The sequence below is a fragment of the Corvus brachyrhynchos genome, unplaced genomic scaffold, assembly GCF_000691975.1.
Source record: "Corvus brachyrhynchos isolate BGI_N302 unplaced genomic scaffold, ASM69197v1 scaffold221, whole genome shotgun sequence".
Classification (NCBI taxonomy): domain Eukaryota; kingdom Metazoa; phylum Chordata; class Aves; order Passeriformes; family Corvidae; genus Corvus; species Corvus brachyrhynchos.
The window spans coordinates 3,699,410-3,705,816 of NW_008236622.1; positions in this window are offsets into that span (position 1 = coordinate 3,699,410).

Below are 6,407 nucleotides of genomic sequence, written 5' to 3' on the forward strand. Positions count from 1 at the left end.
CATCTTACTTGGTGCCTCCCTGAGTGGTGGACCCGGTGGTTGGGCATGTTCCAACAGCATTTGCAACAGCCAAAGGCAAAACAGTGCTGAGCTGGCTCCTGCCTTGCCATCTTTGGGTGGGCTGGTGGCCACGCAAGTGTCAAAGGATACTTGGCAAACGAGGTCAGGAGAAAGGTTTAATTTGGTTAGTCCCACCTCTGATTTTCAGTACTCAGTTTGATAGCCTGAAGGCCCCACTGAAAGCCTGTGAAAAAAATGGGCTTCAAGGCACTGGATTTTGGATGTATCCAGAGATAAGTTAATAGCAATAATGCTGGGTTCGAGATTAATGCCATTCGAAATGCAATAGTGATAGCAATTTCCTAAACCGTTTGTGTGTTCCCACAGCTTCAAGGCGTGGTGTGCTGTGCTTCACCATCAGCTCATTCCAGTGAATCAGGAATGGCTGGCTGGAAGCAGCTCAGAGGTGCCAGGCAAGGGCAGACTAATGCCAGGATAAAACCCAAGGCAGTTCTACATTTACGTGGGTATGCAGCTAAAAATTCTTGTGTGCACTTCAAGGATAGCAAGTACTATTTTTTCTCAGATGTAAATGTACTGTGTAAGAGAACACAGCAAAATGTAATATGGGGCTCTTCAGTAACTGGGAATTACCATAGCAGGCAGAGCAGTGCTCTGTTCTGTGCATTGTTGGGCCTTTGGAAGTGGCTTGTGTTCCAAGGAAATCTGAGTGTTACATCTTTTTAAACCTATCTGCCTCATTAGAGCCATCTGATATTCTCATTTTCCTATGCCTAATTTTTATGTGAACCCTATCAAACAACTGAATGCAAAGATAATATGTGGCAAAGCTAATAGGTTTTGCACATGCTGTGCAACTTTTTTTAAAACAGTAGTAAGTCTTTAAAGCTGTTTAAAATCCGTTTACTCCCCCATGCAAAATTCTTCACTAATACAGTGATGATGGATAAAATCACACAGTTCTTTCCTGTTCTGGCAGTATTATGCAGCTGAATATGTATCCTTGTGCTTGTGTCTGCCCCAAATGGAAAACTTAGCTTACCGTGGTTGATTTTTACTTCCTTCCTGTAGGTCTCCAAGTTCTCCTCTGTACTGTCTGTAATAGAGGCCAACCACTCAACCTGTGTTGAAATAAAACTCAGTATTTCTCATAGAATGGTGATTAAGTTCTCGGCAGATCTTCTACCTTGCTACTGAAGAGGCTGCTATACACTTGAACCAGTAGAAACACCAAAAACCATCCAGAGCATTTGAAACTCTGATTTGTCAGCAGTTTCTCATGCTCAAGGAGCATCAATAGAAGAAATATGGCCTCAAGCAGCTGGAAACTGGTAACATTATGCTTTGGGGCAAGACTGGTTCCTGAAGCTGGCTGAGAAAGGATTCCCCATGCCACTGCCTCTGTCATACCCTTAAGGGAAGAAACAGTTCTGCTGACCTTCCGTTGAACATCTTTCCACAACAAGTATTGGTTTTAGGCCTTCTACTTTTTCTGAATAGTGTATCAGCAACCCACAGGAGAACAGGAGAGTGTGACAGGGCTTTGCTGTAAAAGGATCATTGTTTCAAGAGGTATCAATACAAGACCATCAGCTCTCACAGACTTAAATAATTTTTTAAAAATAAAGCCTAAGGAACAGCAGAGCAGTGAAACCAAGTCTCCAGACCTCACCCTGTGCTGTTGTTTCAGGCCTGACATCTGCACGTGACCACTGGTCTCAGCCTCCTCTCTGGAGGGTGCTTCCCCCAGCACAGAGCAACCTTTGGTTTTCTATCCATTTCTCAGAAAAGAAAAACAATTAAAAATCAGCTTGTGAACTGAGGTGGGATGGTGAAGGTTGGGACTGTCCATACAGACTGGAACTGGAGCTGAAGGAGAGAGCCAAGAGAAGAGGAACCTTCTGTCAAGGTGGGCACAACCTTTCTTAGCACTTTATCTGCACCTCATAACATAAAATACAAATATCAGCAATAGTCTAAATGCATCCATGTAACACCCACCACAAAAACATGCCAGTGCTCCTCCACCAGAAAGAATTCCTGCATTTGAACTGTGTGAAGCTTCCCTGGGGGTGTCATGTAATGGTGACAACATATCTGTGGTACCTGCACACTGTTTGGCATGCATGCAGTGCTGTTGTTATGAATGTTTAAAAAAACCCCAAAACACAAAGACTTCAAAACAGTCTCACAAACAGTTTGCAAGTCTCTGACTTTAGCAGGACACAAGAATCAGTCCTGAAACAAACTGGTAACACTGCTTGACACAAGACTGTTTAGGGAGGGAAATGAAAGCAGTCTGATTTTTAGAACAGTAAAGAATATTTGGGGAAAAAAATTAGGGGCATTGAAAGCTGTTGGAGATCAGCACTTCTTAGAAGCAGCTGGTTTATTACAGTTAGGGTTCTTACATTAATATTCAGCCCTAAGGCCTACATTTTGTCAGGCTGTAAATAAGTTATGTCTGTTGAAAATGCTTTCCCCCAGTGGTGATGTTCTGCATCAGGAGGGCATCTGTGGGAGGCACCCAGTAGAGCCACTGAGGGGCAAAGGCCTTATGCTCAGACCAGAAGCCCACTACAAGGTTTTCAAATAGCTCTTCATCACAGACATAAATGAAATCCAGTGTTGGATCAGCTGCCGTGACCATCAGGCAGGGAGAAGCTTGCAGTGCCATCAAGAGAGGCTGCCAGAGCTCCGTGTTCCAGCTCAGGCAGTGGCTGTGGCCTCGCTGGCACCACGGTTCCCTGTGTCCATGCTTACAAAAGGGTGATTAACAATATGATCAAACACAAGCAACCAAATCTCACCACTCAGGGAAGTGGCAGGCAGGAGCAGAATGGCAATGTGCTGCCTGGCTTTAGAATAAATTAATATGATGTCACTCCAGCTTTTCTAGAAGTTTAAATGTTTAATAGCATTCTGCTTTTGCTTCCCCCACTTGCTTTATGTTTCATCGTGTAACAGTTGTAAACTGTACAATTGCCTTACAAGATGTTCATTACTATGTGATAAAATATTCATCAAAGGAGAGCAGTAAAACAGCAGATCTTGAGAAATACATGCCTTGAAAAGACTTGAAAACAAAGGCAAAGCAGTGTTAATTAATTAACAATAACAGAATTCTCGAGATCATGGAAACCAGGCTTTTATTCTGAAATCCTATTTGTTCCGTGTCCTATAAACTCAGATTTTAAAAGGAATGTTTTCACAGCAAACTTACATTTATGAGGCATAAAAATTAACAGATTTTTTTATGAGCACCTTTGCATGCTCAGACACAAGAACTTTTTTATCATCTTATTGTGAAATGGAAGCAATTAAGTGATGGTGATGGTCCTACATCTGTACACTTGCTGTGTCTCACTGAGGAGAGAACTATGGCAGGGAACTCCCCATGGCTCTGACTTGGATACCTATGATCAGCACTTGGAGAGAGGCATGGCTTACACTGAAGGTGAAGGTGACTTTACCTGCCCATGGGGACCTCTAATGGAGCATTTCCATAAGGCACTGGATGAGAAACCACCTCAGTTTTCCAAGGATAGGGTCTGGGTCTGTAGCATTAATGGTGATGTTAAGGAAGTGCAGAGAAAGGACAGGAAAAAACCAAATTACCAGGATGTACTGCTCCTTTGGGATGAAAGGTAACAATAAATAGTGAAGGACACAACCTCTAATTGTATAAACCCTAAGAATTGATTTCTTATGTCCCCATGAGGCTGTAAGCTGTTCCTATTACTAATACCATGGCCAAGTGACAGAAAATAAAATTATAGAGGTTAAACAACTCACTCATATCAGGAAGAGGAGTCAAGAGATCTGCATTTTAAATCTCTTGAGAAACTTGTCACACATAGTGCTGAGTGCCTGCAGCCTTCAATTACAGGCCTGAACATCAACCCTGCTTCTTATAATTCTTTCAGCAGCACCATTCCTGTAACAGGGGACCAATGTTGGTTTGTTTGGTTTAGGTTTTGGGGTCTTTGGTTGGTTTTGTAAGCCTACCAATACTGTATAAAGCTATAGCAAATCTTACTGTATTGCTGCTTAGAAGCAGCCCAAAATCATCTGCTACAATTACCAACCATGTTGCTTCATTATTAACTTGAATAACACCACTCTTGCTTTTAAGAACTGTAAGCTGGTTCTTGTGGGCCTTGATGAGCTGTATTTACTGAAGATGAAATCTAAAGTACCTATTTTCCCAACAACATACTGCAATTTCATTGCAATAAGCATTGCTTTCTGTTGTTTGGGTTGATTTGGTTTTCCCTTTTTACTGGACATTTATGAAATAACAGTGTCTTTTGATTTTCTAATACTCCAAAATGAAAAATATGATCATTTTGAACTATGATGGACAAAGAGAAACAGGGAAAGTGGAAAGCCAAAGGAAAGACCTTCACTTAAATGTGAGTATTGTGCAATTTAGTGTGAGTCTTAATGAAAATCTAATCAATGGCAGCTTTATAGAGGTGAAGTAAAACCAGCATGCATATGTGTAAAACAGAGTCACCAGTCACTTTAAGTCCACAATCTCTCCTGACACCGCTTCCACTAATGACATTTATAAATTGGTCCCATTTTCTCCCTGTAGGAAGTGGGGTGCTCTGATGTGCCTGTTACCTCTGCTGGTTTGGAAATGGGGGAGTAGCGGAGGAATAGCAAGGCAATAGACACTGCAGTAATTTTTCTTCCCTTTTTCAATACAAAATAGCCAATTTTAGCATTTCACCTCTGCTTTTCTGAAGAATTGTTTTAAAGCTTATAATTTTTCTACTAATTTTGATACATTGCCAGTGCTTCACAGAAACAGTGGTAGCTCTCCAGTCATCAGTGCCTCTTCACAGAAGTTCCCCTGGACTCTCTGAATGTGTTTGTTTTCTTCCCAAGTAGAATATAATTTTGTTTTCATCATTAATTATCCAGCCTGGGATTTGTTTTCCTCTTTCTGCCCTGCATCAAGTATCTTTAATTTTTCATAATTTGCTGTCTTCCTAGTAGTCTTTCTAATAATCCCAGGAGAGGTCCTTTATTAATTGCTTTCAGTGTATGGACTCTGATGCCCTTCTGCAAACTTGTTTTAAATAAGCTTGTTCCTGCATTCTCTTGTTAAGCAATAGAAATCAAATACATATGAATTATCCCAAGTATAATTTGCCCAGTTTTACATCTGGTTATAGACATAAGCCATATGAATTCCTTTTGACACTAACCCAGATGCAACCACAGAAAGGAGAGTTTTTGACCATGGGCAGAATGAAAAACACACAGGATCAGCATTTTTTCAAGGTTTGGTCCCCTGGACAAAAAAAACCTTCAAACAAACAAACAACAACAAAAAACCACCACAAAATCCAAACCCCAACAAAACCCAAATCAAAAAACTGCAAATAAAACCAAGTCCAGACAAAGAAACAAAAAAGCCCTCCCTGAGAAGTTTCACCAATGCCATAAAGCGGCAGGTCAGATGTCCAGTGTGGGAGCTTCCCCAGGGGCAGTGCTTCACCTTTGCAGATGCCCTGCTCCCACAGGCTGCCACAGCAGGGGTTCACAGCATCCTCAGGTAACTGCCCAACACATAATTTAGTTGCTAAGGGTTAGAACAGTGGCCACTTCATGATCTGAAGTGCCTGAGATGCCCTGGGGATCCAGCCAGTGATCCTGACTCCTGGCCCTACATGGCCCAGTCCTGGCCACTCACCCACTAATTAAGTGAGGGTTGGAGGGAGGCACATGGCTCTCTGTGACACAGCAGTGACGCTGTCATATCCTTTCGTTCCTCTTCAGCCACGCTGCTGGGGCAGGGAAAGAAGGGAGGAAAGTAGGACTCAGCCTCTGGTTTTGTCAGCGGTAGTCAGTAGACCATATTTTTGCATACACCCTGCTCTGTAAAAATCTGCTAGCACCTGGACCCTGCTGTGCAGGCAGAGCTTTTTTACAACCAGCTGTTCAGGGAAATCCAGTGGATTTCTGTGCTGTTGCTGGGCTGAGGGACACTGAGGGACACTGCTGGTGGCCTGCTGACACTGCCTGGGCTGGGGAGTGAGCAGGGAGACTCTAAACACCAGGGGAGGTGACATGGGGCCACCCAAGGGGACTGAGCAGCCCAACCGTGGATGATTCTCCTGTCCCATCACAGAGGATGGTTCCTTGCTTTGGGATCTGTGACTCAGGAAGGCAATGAACTCCATGGGAAAAATTATTTCTGACTGACTTATGGCCCAGTGGCAACAACTTTATCTGCCCTGCAGCCATGCCAGGCATGGAGCTGGCCTGGCAGGCAAGGTAGGACACCTGGAGGGATTCAATCCTTTCTCCAGCCATGGATCAACACCCACCCCAGCAAGGGTGGACAACCACTGCCACTGCCAGGGACAGGC